The following is an 18,531-nucleotide window of genomic DNA, read 5'->3' on the forward strand; positions in this document are numbered from 1 at the left end:
GTCATATGCACATAGCTATTAAGCTATTTTGATCCTCTGCTAAGAATATCCTAGACATATTCTAATTATTACCAATGAGGGAAACCATGCATTCTGTGTATCTTTGGGTCTGACTTCCTTTGATTAATATAATTTTTTCCTTATGAATGGGGCAATGCCATTCATTCTGATGGAAGCATAGAATTCCATTGTGTGTGTGCATATATGTATGTATGTGTGTGTGTGTGTGTGTGTGTGTGTATCACATTTTCTTGGTCCATTCATCTTCTGTTTTTCTTTTTCTGAGGACTCTGTATTCTTTAACTTATACATGGTGTACTTACATGCACATCTGTGAGAGAGTAGAGGAAAGGCACAGAATCAGAAGAAAAAGTGCAGCAGTGAGCACACTGTGCAACTTGTGGGTAGAGAAGGGAGGGAGGGAATGGGAGAGAATGAGGGAACAGATGACACTATGCTAAAGGAAATATACTTGTTACCTGATGTATGTAAAGATAAACCTGCTGTATATCACCTCTAAAACAACAATAAAATAAAGTAAAGAAAGTAAAGAAAAAATAAAGCCAGCCTGGGCAGAAAAGTCTTAACAAATTCTTATGAAAGTAGTTTTACTGTTGAGAAGTATTTGAAAGGGCCACTGGGATCTTCTCAAGAACTATTAATAGCGAATATCCTATCTTCTTTTATATATATATATATATATTTGTCGGTTGTGGGGTTTGAACTCTGGGCTTGGGCGCTGTCCTTGTGCTCTTCAGCTCAAGGTGAGCGCTCTACCTCTTGAGCCACAGCACCACTTCTGGTTTTCTAGTGGTTTATTGGAGATAAGAGTCTCACCAACTTTCCTGCCCGGGCTGGCTTTGAACCACGATCCTCAGATCTCAGCCTCCTGAGTAGCTAGGATTACAGGCATGAGCCACTGGCACCCGGCTCTTCTTTAATATTTTAAAAAATACTTTCTATTTTCAATTGTTCCTTGTGCATATATATGGGGCACAGAGTGATGTTTCAGTATACATTCAAAAACAAATAATAATAAATCAAGATAGTTGACATATCAGACATTTATCATTTCTTTGTATTGAGAACATTCAAGATTCATTTTAATAGCTTTTTTTGTGTATGTGTTAGTAGTAAGGCTTAAATGCAGGGCCTCTTGCTCTTGCTTTTTTCCCCCACTCAATGCTAGTACTTTACCACTTGAGCCACAGCACCACTTTAGTTTTTACTTGCTGGTTCATTGGAGGTAAGAGTCTCTAGGATCTGTCTGCCTCTGGCTTCAAACCAGGACCTTCAGATTTCAGCTTCCTGAGTAGTTAGGATTACAGGTGTGAGCCACCAGTTTCCAGCTCTTCCAGACATTTTGAAACATACAATTAGTTTTTGTCAACCATAGTTCTACGATGATATAGACCATTAGAATCTTTTCTTCCTATTCAGTGTACCTGGCACCCATTAACCCATCTTTCATCAAAACTTTTAGACTTGGCCGTCTTGGAGAAAGTGGTTTTGGCCCTTTGGCCTTCAGCTGTCTTCTTTTCTCCTTTTCTCTTTCCTTGTTCTCTTCAGCCTCTCTCTCCTCACAAATACTCTTTTTTTCCTGCTCCTAATGGCAACCTTGGGAGTTTTATCTCTCGCGTGGTCCTTGCTAACTATTCTCTCTGCATTTTGAACCTGATACCTGCCAGGCTGTTCTTACCTGACATCATTTACGTTTTACTTCTTTCCTCTAAAGTCTTGCCTAATAGTGATTACTATTTGGTTATGTTTTGTAAAGATTCCAATAACTTTTGCTACCTAAATTTTAAAAAATCACATACATAAATAATCTCAAGCATATTCACTGATCAACTTAGGAAACTGTCCGCAGCTTTCTGCAGTCAGCCAACTTTGAACAAAGGAATTGGCTTTACTTTCTCACCAGAAAGAACCAAACAACTGGACAAACTAAATGAAGCCAAGGTTTTATAAGATTTTAGAGTCTTGCAATAAAGGACTATGATTCCACAGAGACAAAAAAACACACAATTGAGCCTCCAATTATCCCTGTTTAATGACATGTTTCCAGGCCATGGTACAGAGAAAAGTGTTTAAGGCATATCTCAGAAATCTTCTAGAACTGATGGGATGGATCTGAGAGCTATCACAGGTGGGGAAACCATTGCGGAGAAAGAGCACTTTAGAAACCTTCAAAGGATCCCACTTAGGAATATAGCTGAGAACCAACCTACACATGTATTTGGGAGAACCACCTAGGCCAGAAAGGGAACCACCCTAAAGTATTATAAGAAATAGTAGACAAAGCCTGGAACAACCTCTCTTCCCACTAGCCAGGTTGACAAATGTCTAACTTACAGGCATTAGAGGACTCGGAAGGGCCAAGTTTCAGCAGTACAGAAAGCCATAACCTACATTGAATGCTGCTGTGGTCCTGCCTAGCAAGTCTTAAATGTAAGACCACAAAGAATCAAATTATTTCCCAAAGTAAAATGCATCCTAGGGCACAAAAACATACCACATGCAACAAGTTAAAATCCACAGTGTGTCAGGTACTGGTGTCTCACACCTATAATCCTAGTTATTCCGGAGGCTGAGATCTGAGAATTGTGGTTCAAAGCCAACCTGGACAGAAAGTCTGTGAGACTCTAATCTCCACTAAGTTATTCAGCAAAAGCTAGAAGTAGTACTGTAGCTCTCGAGTTGTATAGCAGTAGCCTTGAGAAAAAAGAATCTCAGGGACAGCACCCAGGTCTTGAGTTGAACATCCAAAACTGAAACCACAGTAAGGAAAGAAGAAAGAAAGAAAGAAAGAAAGAAAGAAGGAAAGAAAGAAAGAAAGAAAGAAAGAAAGAAAGAAAGAAAGGAAGGAAGGAAGGAAGGAAGGAAGGAAGGAAGGAAGGAAGGAAGGAAGGAAGGAAGGGAAAGGAAAGGAAAGAAAAGAAAAGAAAAGAAAAGATACATAGTGTTTGTAATCCAAACAAAAATGACCAAGTAAGTAAAGCAGCAGGAAAATAATGAAGAGAAAAAGCAGTCAATCAGAACTAATCAAGGACAAACACAGATGATTAGATTAGTAGACAAGGACATTAAAACAGTTATCAAATAGATTTTATATGTTTAAAGAGTAAAAAAATGCAAGATGAATAACATTTCTTCCCAGGGATGTTATTGGGTCAGCAGTTTTTTTTTTTAAAGAAAAGTTACAAACAAGGTTTTATATATCTTGCATTTCTCTACTTGAGTGATAAAGGAAAATACAAATTCTACCCAAGCTCTTCCGGAAAACTGAAGAGGATCTGGTAATTTTCAATTCATGTATGTCAATATTTCGACTTTGTGAGGTCAGCATCACCTAGATATCAAAAGCAGATAAGACATTCCAAGAAACTAAGAAAAAATATTTCTTATGAACACAGACAAAAAAATCCAAACCGAATGTCCTAGTAAATAAAATCGAATAATGTACATAAAGGCAAATATAAAGTGACTGTTGAGTTGTTGCCAAGTGTCTGTCTCAAAGAAAGACCAGAGAAGCAGCTGGGTATCAAAACATCAAGGAAATGATTTCCACGTATGTCACATACCTGAGCCTCACCGGATTTTTCTTCTGCTCCTTTTAGAAGTAGTGGCCTATTCTTTACTCTCCCAAGCATTTTTTATTGTGATGATTTACTTCTTATGAATTTCCCTGTTTCTTAGAAAATCATTGAATAATAACACCAGAAATGGAAGAGCTCAATGGTTATTAATAGGTAGTTGTAGCAGCACTCAAGTTGTTTGCATTCACTTATCAGTGGGTTGTTAGACTAGCTCTTTTCCTCAATAGTATATATGAAGCTACATCGATTTGATCATCTCATGACTCTTGTTTATTTTGTTTACTGGTGAGACTGTTGTAACAATCTTCTGAAAGTCCTCTGTAATTGGACATCATTTGAAGTTGATGCTGGAGAGGAGATGATGGATGTTGTGGACAGAGAGAGTTGCTGTGCTGTTGACTTTATATAGTACAGGATGGGCCATGGGGAGTCATGACACACTTCTGAGTGTGGTTATTATTTTAATTATCCATTATTTTGCTACAACTCACCTTCAAACTCCATAATTTAAAACAATGATGCATCATTATGTTTTATGTAGATTTTGGGTTGATGGGGGTATACCTGGGTCCTCATTTGGGGCCTCTCTTGTGGATATCATCACATAGTGGGGAGTCTGGAGGAAGATGGCAGAGGAGAAGCTAGAGATAGAGGCTAGCTAATGTTGACTGGCTTGAAATCCAAGATGACATATTCTCATGCCTAGAATTGACTCTGAATGCCAGCTGAAGTGATGGGCTATGGCTTGGGTGTTCCAACATACTGTTCCAACAGTATGTCAGTTGGAAGAGAGTAATATTTCTGAGTTGACATCTCTGGCCACTGGGGTTGAATGTCCTAAGAGACTTAGGAAGAACCTGAGAAGGTTTCATACTTGGGCTCAAGAATTCTTTTATTGGTTGAAATTGTTTAAACAAGTTACTAGAGCTGTCTTAGGTGGAAGGAGAAGGAAATAAGACTTTATTTACATATCACAGGGAGACCAATGCCTCATGGCCCTTAAAGAGAGTTGTTTTTAATTTACTACAATGATCATATCAAAAGGAAATGCCAGATGCTGGTAGCTTATACCTGTAATTCTAGCTACTCAGGGAGCTGAGATCTGAGGATTACTGATTGAAGCTAGCCTGAGCAGGAAAGTCTGTGAGACTCCTATCTCAATTTAACCAACAAAAATATTAGCAATGGCACTGTGGTTCTAGTAATAGAATGCTGGCCTTGAGCAAAAAAAGCTCAGGGACAGGGGCTAGCCCTGAGATCAAGCCCCATGTCTCTCTCTCACACACACACACATGAAGAAATTTAGAAAGACAACAATGGTGTGGCTATCTAGAAGTACAGGGAAAAGGGGATTCAGTCTAATTGTGAATTTAAAGAAGGCCATTATCTTATTATGTGTCTGACATGTGATTAAGCCCCAGAAATTTCAATGGGCTCTTCTTAGATCAGATGGGGAAAGCTGGGAAGGGCTGCCTTTCTGATGCCAATGGACACTTCAGTTATTGATGCAGTAAGTTTCATGTGTTAGGGAAATCATCCAACAGAAAACAGTAGGAGAGAGACAGAGAGAGAGACCATCAATCTGGCTCTGTTAAGTATAGCAGTACTGGGAAGTTACCAGGTATATCAGATTTTGGAACTGACTATGTCCTTTCTGAGTTAATATGTGATGCAAACCAGGTGCATAAAACCTCTTTCAGTCCTTCGCCTTCACTGAGCAAGCTTAACGCTGCAACAGAGTAAAAACCTGACCTGTCATGTCTGTCATCTTTTCCTGTTTATATAAATGAGGTTAAGAAATGGTTCCCAGCCTTGATTGTCTTCTTACGCTATGCTACACTTGCTAATAAGAGCACTCAACTCTACTTCACTTGTGCCTTGTTGCTTGGTAAAGGGCTTAGAAACTCAAAGGACTCTGAATAGAAAGAGGATCATGGAAGTCCATGAACAACTGCTTAGAGAAAGAAAGAGTGCTGAGCCGATTAAAACTGAGAAGTTGTAATGATGGGAGAACATGCGAGACATAGGTAAGAAAGTGGCTGACACTTCGTGGATGGAAACTGGGTAAGAGGATCAGAAAAACTGGGCTGCACTAGGAAGTCCATCTGGGACAGTGGTTTTAAATCTATGCTGTGGTTTTGTGAGAGTTTACTGGCAGCTCTATAAATAGCCAAAAATAGGTGTCACAAGTTTAGAACCACAGAGGTCTTGTCTACAAAAATACACATATTTTATTTCTTTAGCAGTTGAAGTTCACTTTATTTTCATATCATCTAGCGGCAGAAAAGAGCTAACAGATTCAGAGTTGATTTGTATACTCTGATTCCAGACTCAGTGTCTTTGGAGAATAATTACATATTGCATGCAGAATTCTTCTCTCCCCTTGTTTTTGTTCTAACCCACAAGTCTTTGTGGGCAGTGACGATGGTGGTGAGTAAGGCTTGTCCTGTTGCCTAGGGTTAAATTGGGGACTATAGGTCATCCTGTGGTCTTACAAATTTCACCTGAGACCATGCTTGCCTGGTCAGCCTCAGCTGCAAAGGCTTCTGGGTATTGGTTGGCCTCTGGCCTCTTTCAGCCCCCTTTGGAGGGTTTGATGACTCTTGATTGCTTTTACTGAACATTAGGATCCACCAGTCCTTGTGAGACAGCTAGGCTTAGTCCCAAGCACCGCTCTGGCTTCTCAAGCCATACTGATCACAGTATTTTTTTTTAATTAGTAAAATGGTAGTGCTAGAACTACTTTCTGAGAAGCCAAGCAATGTTTCTTTCTTCCAGGATTCTTGATTCGTGTCCTCCCTCAGAAGCAGGCCACAGTTTCTTTGAGCGATAGCAGAGAATGAGGATACTGAGCCACTTGTCAAAGACTTGAAGTCCAAGGAACGTCATCAGTCACCTCCCTCTGCTTCTCCCTTGGCTACCTGCTGGCTGACTGTGGTTTAGACAAGCAGCACACATTCTTCTGGACACCACAGTTTATGGAATATGCTTTATGGCCGAACTTCTCCCACATTTTGGCTTTATAAGCACAAAAAATGTTTTCCTCTTTAAACTTTCAAGCTCAGTGTTTGTGTCTATGAAGGAAAATCCTTCAACACATTCTCCTATCACATGGACCATGGGAAATACTTTATGAGCACTGCTCACCATGGTTTTATGGCATATGCATTTTTTTTTACGTCTCTCCAAAGAGATTCCCAGTAGCTTAGTGAGTGAGGAGAGGCTGAAAATCTTCAGGAGACAAGGTCTCTTTTTAGGAAGGTCACCTGGGAGGAGCTGGGAGACAGTGAAGAATCCTGAATGATAAGCATTTCAGAGGCAGGCAGCTTTCCTGGAGGGTAAGGTACTACTTCTGTTTCTCGTAAATTGGATTATACTATCAGTGCACCAGCAATATGAGTGATAGATCATAAGCTGAAATACCTCAATGCCCTGGGGGCATTGGTATAGTGTTGAAAACTGGCAGAGAATGATACAAAGGGTGACACTTTCCATCTGATGTGAGACTTCACTTCGGAGGTGAAGTGAGACAGTTGCACACACACATTACTTGAGGCAAAGAAGCAAAGGAAATAAGTGCTCCGATCTGATTGAGGCAAAGGAGGGAGGTGGTGACCTCAGGGCCCCAGCTGAGATCCTTATGATTAGTATAAAGAAGAGAGGTCTTCAGCACTTAAAAAATGGAAAGCTATAGTCGAGTGCTGTTGGCTCATGCCTGTTGGCTCATCCTAGTTACTAAGGAAGCTGAGATCTGAGGATCACGGTTCAAAGCCAGCATGGGCAAGAGAGTCTGTGAGACTCTTATCTCTAAGTTACAATGAATAAACTGGCAATGGAGCTGTGGCTCAAGTGGTAGAGCACTGGCCTTGAGCACAAAAGCTCAGGGACAGTCCCCAGGCTCTGAGTTCAAGCCCCAGGCCTGGCACACACAAAGAAAGGAAAGCCAAAGGATGCCTATAGTTCCTGCTGCTACACAAATGGCTGATGTAGGAGAATTTCTTGAGCCTAGCCTAGGCATCAAAGAGAAACTCTGCCAGAGAGAGGGAGAGAGAGAGAGGGGGGGGGGAGAGAGAGAGGGGGGGAGAGAGAGAGAGAGAGAGAGAGAGAGAGAGAGAGAGAGAGAGAGAGAGAGAGAGAGAGAGAGAGAGAGAGAGAGAGAGAGAAGCTGGGTCAGGTGGCTCATGCCTGTAATCCTAGCTACTCAAGAGGCTGAGATCTGAGGATCACAGTTCAAAGACAGCTTGGGCAGGAAAAGCTGTGAAATAAATCACCAAAAACCTGGAAGTGGTGCTATGGCTCAAGTGGTAGAGCACTAGCTTTGAGCTGAAGAGCTCAGGGACAGCACACAGGCCCAGAGTTCAAGCCCCATGATCGACAAAAAAAAAAAAAAAAGACAGTGTAAATTTTATTTCTATATCATTGCACAAAGCAGTTTTACTTTTTACTTATAAATTGTTTACAACCCCCACAATACATAAAATTACAAGACAAAACATAGAGCTTCTGGGACCCTTCCACTAGTTTTAGTTTTCTTTAACAACTACTTGTGTGCATCTCCTGGAGTAGCTTTCAGGGAGAGGTTTCAAGATTCTTACTGAAAGGAACCTGATCCTGGCTGCACAATGGACTCATCAGGAAGCTCTGTAAACACTGAAGTAGGTCCCCAGCCCAGAGATTTCTGATGGAACTAATGTGGACCTAGTGGCATCTACTCTTGGCAGTAGTTCTGACTGTAGACCGAGGTGTGAGAATGATCTCTTCATAGGGGAACACCAACAGATGGGATAGTTAATGAGCTTTCATAATGTGTGACACAGCCAGAGTTAAGGCTATTTCCCTGAGAAACAGGGAGGGACTGAAACCTTTAGAAACATAAACTAGAAATGAGAAAACCTTATCAAGCTTGGCCACAAGACAACTTGTATGGTAAGTTATTACTGCTCATTCTTTCATGTCTCCCACTTGCCCAAGAATCGTCCCAGAAACTGAGGCCTCAGTGTAGGTTACCCCAGTGCTAGAGTTTCTGAAGGGCCTATGAAAGATGAGGTAGAGAAACAAGCACTAGTCCAGTCAGGAAGGGATTCAGGAAGGGGCAGAACTGTGCAGACTGGAAGGAAGAAGCCATCATCCTTTACTTAGCCGTTCCTTGCAGGGTGACATACATCTATGACCTGAAAAGAAACCAGTCCTTTGCTGGAGGCTCATACAATGAAAGGAGAAGGCCAGGTCTCTAGCTTAGGAGCTGTTGAGATGTCACAATATCCCCCATCCATTTTAGGCATGATGTTTCTAGGAACTCAACTAGAAGGCTTTAGCCTTCCTTAGATATATTTCTTTCTGGGGACAAATTTGCATCTGTATAGTGTTCTAGAGGAATGAAGTGGGTTTTTAAGTTTTAGAGTTTGTGACACCAAGATTGTGAGACACCTAAGTTGCTTGCTCTTTCCTTCCTTCCTTCCTTCTTTCCTTCCTTCCTCCCTCCCTCCCTCCCTCCCTCCCTACCTCTCTACCTACTTCCTTCCTTCCTTCCTTCCTTCCTTCCTTCCTTCCTTCCTTCCTTCCTTCCTTTTTCTCTTTCTTTCTTTCTTTCTTTCTTTCTTTCTTTCTTTCTTTCTTTCTTTCTTTCTTTCTTTCTTTCTTTCTTTCTTTCTTTCTTTTTCTCTCTATCATCTTTAAGTAGTTATAGAAATGAGTTGTCATTCAACAAGGCTGAACTGCCTTTTCATCTAGTGAATAACAATAATAAATTTGACAGATGGCATTTGTGCAGGATGAAACAGGCACAAAAACGGTTTAAAAATGAAGAAACTGTACACTTACTTGCACATGTTAAATTGCAACCCTTTGTACAACAAGTGTGTGTGTGTGTGTGTGTGTGTGTGTGTGTGTGTGTGTGTGTGTGGTGGTGGTAGTACTGGGGCTTGAACTCAAGGCCTGCATACTGCCCTTTAACTTTTTTGCTCAAGGTTGGCTCTCTGCCACTTGAGCCACAGCTCCACTTCAGGCTTTTTGCTGGTTAATTGGTGATAAGGGTCAGTTGGACTTTCCTGCCCCTGGCTGGACCCTGGAGAGGTTGTTCTGGGCACTACAGTATCCATGTTCGCCTGGGAATCTGATGCCTGGCCTGAAGCCAACGCAGTTTCTTTAAGTGGTCACTGGTCAAGAAGGCTGGATGACCAGGGTTTGTCTAGTGTTGTTACCCTGGAGGAGCCAGGCTGTGGTTTGGGAGCGCCCAGCTTCACAGCCTCTGCTGTTCCCGGGGAGGCGGGCATGGGACGGGCGGGGGCGAGGAGGGGGCACCGGGCCAGCTGGATCGCCGCCCAAGGATTGGCAAGGCCGCCAGTCCCCGCCCTCTCCCCGCCCCCGCGGCACTGGGCTGGAGTTGGAGTGGCGCCTGCAGTTCCAAGCCGCAAAGGCGGGCGCAGCTCCTGCGGGGCGCCCGGAGCCGGCTGGAGCGCACGGTATCAGCCAGGAGGAGCCAGAGCAGGGCCAGTCCTGGACTGGAGGGAGGTGCTGGCCGTCCTGAGCGCCCCTCCATCGGCAGGAATGTGATCAACGTGTGCCTGTGCCCAGGAGCACCCACTTCTTGGCTCCCAGGGCTCAGCCTTGCCCAGCTCGGTCATATGGGCTTGAGGCTGTGATCCCACACTCTGGACTGGAACACCAGGGGCACGCCCAGGTAGGAGAAAACTGGACAGTTCCGGGGGTGGGGTGGGTGGGTGGGGCGACAGTGGCCTTGACACATACAAGTGTCCTAAGTTGCCCTTGGTTGTGAAAGTTTCCTGGGTACAGCGGTGATAAGGGGATCGTGGTTAGAATCCCTCTGTCCCTGTCTCAGGCTGTGTCTGTCTGTGTCTGTCTTTGTCTCTGTCTCTCTGTCTCTCCCCCCCCCCCCAACTCCCCTCCTCTCTCTGTAGTAAACGTTATCTAAATTCTTTTAGGGAACTTGTTAGTATTTCCTGGAGTTTGTTCTAGGGGACTAATGCTCCCTGTTTAAATTACTTCCAGACCTGGGCAAGTTCAACTAGTTCAGAGTGTCCCTCTTAGGGTTTGAAGCTCAGAAGAGACAGTCTCTTTAACAAGATAAAAAAAATTAATGTTTTAAATACACTGCATAGGGTTACTTGACCTTTAAGAGAAAGGCTGATTCTGGGTGACAGAGTTACAAATAGGGAGTCCACCAAGAGGATACATAGTTTACAAGCATGGCAAAGCATAGCATGTTACAGTTTATAAGGCCCTTTATACATACTGCCTTTTATCCTCCCAGCAGTCCTGTGAGGAGGGAGCAATGATCAACCTGGTTTTACAGCCAGAGGAAGCTCAGGCTTAGCCAGGAGCTTTCCTTATTGGTGGACAGGAGCCCAGAAGGAGATGAAGACCCTTGGGGTTCAAACCTTGTTATGTCCCAACCAATCCTTGCCTCCCAAAACTTTCTCCTCTACTTGCCACGAGGTTTAAGAGGCTACTTAAGAGTGTGTGCAGTCCCCAATCCTGCCGGGGGTGGGGGTGGGGGGGGACTCTGCAGGGTCTGCTGAGTCAAGGGATGGTATTAGTTCCATTCTGTGGTTTTAGCTCCACATCTGGGAGCTAAAGAAATCAATTGGTTCTTTGGAGAAAAGATGAGCCAAGATCCACTTGCCACTGGTATGTGGTGTCTGGGTCATCCTGGCTTAGTGCCAAGCTCCTGGGAGGGGAATTGTATGAATGGAACTCCATGACTGTGAGCTAGGGAAAGCCAGAACAGTGCTGGGAACACTTTCTACCTCTCTCCTCACCTCACCTATTAAGCAACTGTTTGATATTGTATTTAACATTTCATATTCCTATCCTGTACTAAGTTTTGTCTCGGCAGAAACACAGTACTTTGACAATGAGATTTGATGGGAGGAAAAGGACGTTAGAAACTGGATTGGTTTTCAGTCTCACGAAGAGCTGCCATTCTGTTGTATGAGAAATACTGTGGCTCACTATTTGGTGCCAAGAAAGAACAGTTGAGTTGAATTTTCGTATGACCAAGACATTACAAGACCGAACTTCCCATTTCTAATAGACTCTGCAGTGCCCTGTGTGTTGTAAAGCAATTATGGTCTGAAGTATGCCACATCTTTTGAGTAAATTGTTCGCCATTGTGAAACACTACTCAATATTAGGTTCTTTATTTATTAAACATATGCCTATTGAATGCCTGTTAGGTGCCATACACTGAAATATGTAAGACTATTGAGTCTTACATATTTATGTACTTGAGTTCTCTTGGCAAGTCACAGGATATTGGAAGTCTTGCTTCATAAGGGGGTTCTTTGAAGTTGGCCTCTTGGCAAAGAGTGGGTATGGGTTGCCTGGAAGACTCTAGTCAACATCTCCAGAGGAAACTAAGGTCAATGGTCACAAATGAAGCTTAAAGAATAGTAAGAGTGGCCAGGCACTAGTGACTTATGCCTAGAATCCTAGCTATTCAGGAAGCTGAGATCTGAGGATTGTAGTTCATCAGACCAGGCAGGAAAGTCCATGAGACTCTTATCTCCAAAGAATCAGCAAAACGATAGAAGTGAAGATGTAGCTCAAGTAATAGAGCATCAAATTTGAATGAAGAAAAGTAATGTGGCTTCAAATTCAAGCCACAATACTGGCATGAGCATGTGTGTATGACATGAGTGTAGAATAGCAGGAGTGCCTAGATATTTGCCATGACCGGATTATTCCCCTGAGTTAGGGCATATTGAAAACACTTGTGGGGCTCATGAAAAAGGTGAGTGTCTTTTATAGAGGGAACATATCATGAGTCAAAAGGACAAAATTGCACCATTGTCATGGAGCTGCTGTAGCATAGCATAGAACATGGGAGAGCACAGAGATCCTCAGATTCTTATGCTATATGATGATTCCATTATGAACTTGCCTCTTTAGATGAGATAGGTTGTCAAGGGCATCTGACTTGCTGGCCATAGCCAGAGCTAACAATGCTACCCATGTGTGGCTGTAAGTGGATGCTTGGCTTGCATTTTCCTCTCTCTGTGGTTGGTAGGTGGGTTGGTGGTATGCGAGGGGGATCTGCAATGTTGGTATTCTCCTCTGCCATGACCCTAGGAAATGCCGCCATAGGCTTTTATCTGTACCTAGCACCACAGACCATTCAGAGAGGCCCCGGCAGCAAGAGATCTCACCAAGTGTTGACAGAGTATGAAATTGTTCAAGGTCCCTTGTTTTGGTCTCTTGGATTGTGTGCTATCTCTTCCTTATACATGCACACATATGTGTGACAGGATAATGTTTCAACAAGGATTTATAAAATGCCATAAATTGGAAAGTGGGAAAAGTAAAAACAAAGAGGGTGAAATATGTTCTATTAGGATATTAAACCTTAGTTAGGGATGTAGGTCAGTAAGGCTTGATCTCTCTTTTTTTTTTTAGCTGATTTTTTTATTGTGAAAATAACGTACAGAGTAAATAACATAATGAGTACGTTTCTTATCAAGCATTGTTACCTCCTCCTTTGTTTCCCCTTCCCACCCTCGCCCGCGGCCCCCCCCCCCAAAGTTGTAAAGTTCATTTTTCGACATAGCGACATGTACATCTCATTGTTGCAATGGGTCCACCTGTTTCCCTATTTAAACGATTTGTTTTTTCCCTTCCCCTCCACAAATTATACCAACATCAAATACAGTGAAAGCAGGGGTTATACCATGGGGGAGGGACATACAAAGCAACAAAGAAATCATCTTATACATATGTTAGAAACAATCACAAGAAAGAAAAACCATTTGAATCCTTATCTTGGGGTTCATTTCACCTAACATCAACTTATCTGACCTTTTCTGCTTAAGACTTGATCTCTAGCACTGGAAAACAAACTAACGTAACTCATGATGACCCAGATGAGGTGTAAGAAAATTGAAGGAAGATTCAGCCCTGCCTGAATCTTGACATTGCCACAGACTCTCTGAGACAGGCAGGCTTGGGTGTGTGACAGAAAAACTAGCATCTCTGGAGTGTGTCAGGCATTTGTAAAGCCCCCAGACAGTGCTAGCATGATAACCAGGTTGGCAACACAAATATGCTTTCTTGCAGGCACTAGGAGGGAAGGAACCTGGGAGTGCTCAGCTGTTAATGTCTTCCAGTTGAAAGTGACATGTTTGGGAAAGATAGAAACATTCTTGATTCAAGTTAAAGTGGGAGCTTTTTCTTGGACGTCCATAACCAGGGGGTGGAGAGCATGTTCCGGTATCTGGTATGATGTATACCAGGGCTCTAGAAGGTGAGGTCTAGGCAGCCTGCGCCCTGCACATCTGACCTCCCCTACCTGAGAGTAAGACATCTGAGAGGAAAGCAGTAACTCCAAAGGGATCTCGAGGTACATAAGAAGTTCATGCTGTCATGTTCACAAGCCCTTTTCTCTTTACTACATATTTAGCCCCTTCCTGGAAATATTTTTAAATGACATCCTGTCTACCAATCTGAGATGATATAATAAAACTTGTTCACAATATGATTTAAAAAGTCAACGTAACATCTAGATGCAAAGAAAAACAAAAAGCAATTTGTATGAAAAGTCTGTAATTCATCTGGGTGCTGGTAGCTTACACCTGTAGTCCTAGCTACTCAGGAGGCTGAGATCTGGGGATTGTGATTCAAAGCCAGCCTGGACAGAAAAGCCGTGAGACTCTTATCTCCAATCAATTACCAGAAAACTGGAAATGGAGCTGTGGCTCAAAGTGGTAGAGGGTTGGCCTTGGGTTAAAAAGGTCAGGAACAGATCCTTGAACTCAGGCAGTGAGTTCAAGCCCCATGACTGACAAAAACAATTGTAATTCAGATGTAAATGGCTGGTCTGAGCCATCTGGAACCTAGTAAGGGGGTCAGTGGTTTGTGTAGATGGACTACAAAATGGCCTGGGACATATTCAAGTGTATCCTGGAACAGATGGGGCAGTGGCTGTACAAATACTGCTAAAGATGATTCACTCTTGCTGTGGTCTAAATAGGAGTCAAAGGCAAATCAACTCTCAATTGTAACCATAGTTGCATTTCTAAAATATTTAGTATGTGTGGAAATATGTTATAATATGTATTTTTGTATGCATATATCAGTACTAGGGCTTGCTATTTTACTCAAGGCTGGAATTCTACTACTTGAGCCATACCTCCACTTCTGGCTTTTCTGCTGGTTAGTTGGAGAGAAGAATCTCATGGAATCTTCTCCTTGGGCTGGCGTTGAATTCTGATCCTCAGATCTCAGCTTCCTAAGTAGCTCAGATTATAGGCATGTGCCATTAGTGCTCAGCCTATGATATGTATTCTATATAAATGTGGAATAGAACTAGTGGCTGGCTTGCACATATTCTATATATATTTCCTTCTTTCATGAAGGTCTATGGGATCTATGGTGGCCATTTCAGGCAAGGAACGAGTCTCTACTGAACAGAACTTCCTTGCCTTATTACAGGTGTCCAGTACCATGGCTTTCAGCACTCACTGGGTGCATGATCATCCAAAGTGCCCCCTTCCCTATATTTTGTGAAATGCTCTTTTTGAGACCAGGCCCTTCCCTGCTAAGAACTGCTCCCTTGCCTATATGACTCGGTAGTGAGTGGTCAGAGCACTCGTGCAAACTTGGGACCTGAAGTAGCAGGGCACTTGTAGGTAGCATAGAAGCTAACAATATGGGATGCTACTTAGGGTATGTTATTAAAGATAAAAGTGATGGTGGAAATCGAGGTGATGAGTACCATGTACATGTGGTGGAGAGACAAAAGGGCTTAGAGGAGTGATAGAAATGGTCTGGGTCTTGACCTGTCTTTACTTATGAAATTGCTCATGTAAGTTTTGTGTATTTCCCTCTATAAGTGTTTTGCTTCAGTAAAAAAATTACACAAGAAAATTCACTATGAGAATCCTTGTGGTAGATGCTTAGTCCTTTGGGAGTGTCTTTAGGTCTCAGCTTGAGATTTTCAGCTCTTCTCACCTCACTAGAAGAGTCTGGAGTATCTTCTGACAGTAACCATGTCTCTTTCTGCCTTGTTTTCCCCTTTAGGCTTTTGCTTGCTCATTGTTTTTTTTCCTTTTCTTTTGTTGTGCTGTTGCTGGGGATTGAACTCAGTAACTCAGCATGCTCTATTAGCTTGTTTTGCTCAAGGTTGGCACTTTAATACTTGAGACACACTTCTACTTCTGGATTTTTTGCTGGATCATTGGAGATAGTCTCACAGCTTTTTTTTCTTCTGAAGCTCACTTCAAATCACAATCCTCAGACCTCAGTTTCCTGAGTGTCTAAGATGATAGGGGTGAGCCACCAGTGGTTGGCTTGCTGATCATTTTGTAAAGCTGTTTCTCCAGGGGTGGCCATATGCATGCTCACTTTGGCTTTTGGAATGTCTGTATGTGATAGTACATGTTTCTAATCTCTGCAGAGAGGAAAGTTGTGAGAGCACGATGTGATTTTCTGCAGGCTCCTCTGATTGTTTTCTCTTTTTTCTCCCCTATCTTGATGCTGGACTCCACCTGGGGGGTGATAGTTGAGGTTGTGTTGCGCATCTGTCTTAACTTATGGATATGACTTGGTGGGACCTCATGCTTCCATTTCTTATTGTTGGAATTTAATGGAGATGCTTGTGGGCACTTTCTTAGGAGAGTGCTTCTTAGATTTTACCACTTAAGATACTAGTTGAGAAATGAAAATCAAAGACTCAACGCAGTACCCCTGAGTAGCTTATCTTATGGAATATTTCTCTGATATCTGTCTTTCATCCTGGACCAATGTCTCTATTTCATTCTGGACTGATCTTGAAGATTTTTTTCCCCTTCCTATCTGATAACATACCCATGCTTGTTCTAGCATAAAAATAATAGCTCCCCCTGGAACTTTTTGGGTAAAATGGATGCTCTGGTAGAATTAACCTTGGATTCTGTGAAAGTTTTGGGATTCTCCTTGGGAATAAGTGGATTTTGATATATGAAATATGCACTTGTGTAAGCATAGAATTCTAAAGTGCTTTCTATAAGCATGTGGTTTTGTGGCTTTGTAAGTTCCTTTTAGGCTTATCTCTCAAACTGACATTTTTGGTTTTAAGATTAGGTTATGAATTTTTCTTTTGAGACACGTTCTTACTATGTTATCCATCCTAAGACAGAACTTACTAGAATCTCCCACCTCAATTTCCCTGGTGCATATGACATCTCACTTGGCTTTGAGGACTGTTTACTAGCTGTTTGAATCCTTATAATGGGTAACAGGAGAAGACCCCAGCAATAAACCCCATGCCCCATATTTCCACTGGTTTTGAATAGATCATTTAGGTTATGATATATTTCATATGCTGAATTGTGCTTAACTCTTGCTTTTCTCAAGGAGTCAGCCATAGTCACTTTTCAGTTATGAATAAATTAGTTGGAGCCTAATTCTGTCTTTCTGCATGACATTAAATCTAACACATATATGCGAATCAATGATTAAACTGTATTAAACAATGGTGTACGTGTATTTATTAGGCAGCACATGAAAATGTTGGTATGAAGTGAGATTTTAAAAGTAGGTACTGAAGTCTGAATGTGTCCCCCAAAGTGAATGGGTTGAAAACCTAATGCCCAATGCAATAGTGGTAAGGGCGTGCTAATGGGATCTGATTGGATCATGAAGGCTCTGCTCTCATGAATGGATTCATAATGATATATTCACTTGTCCTTGTAGTGAGCTCATTATTGCAGGTGTGAGGTTGTCATGAAAATGAGCCCAACGCTCTCCTGCTCGCTCAGTCTCATTCTCCTTTGCCTTTCTACCTTCTTCCATGGATGACAGAGCACTTATGCTCGGCCTTCACCAGGTGCTGGCATCATGCCCTTAAACTTCTCAGCTTCCAGAAGCGTGAGCTATACACATTTTTGTACATGACAGATTGCCTAGTTATAGAGGCAAAGCAAGGGCTAAATATGGTTGAGACTTTCTTCTAAGTTTCAAATTTGGAGATTGGTTCCTTCAGGAAGGGAGTGGGGGGTGGAGGGCTATCTCTTGCAGATTACTCACTGTTTGGGTTTCTTTCAAAGTTTGGCTTAAATTCAAACTGAGAACTTCCCTTAAACTCAAGCTCTATACTTTGGAGGCCTCTATTCTTTAATTCAGCTAACCGTGTCTCTTACCATGGTCAACAGTCTGAGAAGCTCAAGAGGATATGTTCATTTGGAAATTGGCTGACCGGTTCCTCTCTCTTGACCATGCTTAAAATACCGGAGACACCCTGGCATTTACAGGCTCCAATTCAGAGCTACACCTGGCTCTTTCCTGGGTCACCCCAACATTGGTTCCACTGTCTGTGGGCCTGCCTGGTTTGTGGGCATCCAGGCAAGACTGTGTGGAAGAAGATGGACTTGGATGTTGACTTTTGTGCATATTTAGGGCCTCATAATATTCAAGAAGCAGGAAGAAGGTTGTGGAGAGAAAATAGGAGGTGGAGTAGTTAGAATCGGCATGAGCCAATGGGACAGCTCTGGGCTCGTTCTCCTGTGTGTGTGGGCAGCCAATCCTGTGTTCAAACACTGAGTAGCAGGTCACAGAATGAGTTGTTCCCAGTGCCTAATGCCTCTGCTACCTATCTCCCTGGATGATCCCATACATCGGTATGTCTGACATCACCCAGAGTGTCTGATGTGTGCCATACCATCTTCAAGTGGCTTATGTTCTGGCAGGCAAGATTGACAATGTGGGGGATTTCCTCAGGAACAAGATGAGAATTCCCCGAGCTTGTGTAAAATCCTTCATTAAGATGAAAGTATTTAATAGATGCAATGTGCTTACAAGCTAGGAAAAAAAAAAGCCTTTTCCTCTGTGCTTGGCTCTGAGCCTTGGGGAAAATGCCTGGCTCCTTGGGACGACAGCCATCATTAGCTGTCACTTTTCCTGTGCCTGGATAGGTCAAGGAAGGATTTGTTGGGTAAAGTCA

General features: G+C 42.6%; 1 protein-coding gene across 4 annotated transcripts in view; it reads left to right on the forward strand.

Moving 5' to 3' along the window:
• Il1r1 (interleukin 1 receptor type 1) overlaps positions 1 to 18,531 on the forward strand; it is an 86,550-nt gene that overhangs the window by 24,481 nt on the left and 43,538 nt on the right. The window contains exon 1 of one of the 4 annotated variants that reach the window (XM_069988607.1): positions 10,047 to 10,278. The exons of the other annotated variants lie outside the window; for them this stretch is intronic. The gene's annotated coding sequence lies outside the window, so the exon portion shown is untranslated. Of the gene's footprint in view, positions 1 to 10,046; positions 10,279 to 18,531 lie in introns of those variants that run through there. 4 annotated transcript variants of the gene reach the window in all.

The sequence above is a fragment of the Dipodomys merriami genome, unplaced genomic scaffold, assembly GCF_024711535.1.
Source record: "Dipodomys merriami isolate MVZ:Mamm:240054 unplaced genomic scaffold, mDipMer1.0.p SCAF_36, whole genome shotgun sequence".
Classification (NCBI taxonomy): domain Eukaryota; kingdom Metazoa; phylum Chordata; class Mammalia; order Rodentia; family Heteromyidae; genus Dipodomys; species Dipodomys merriami.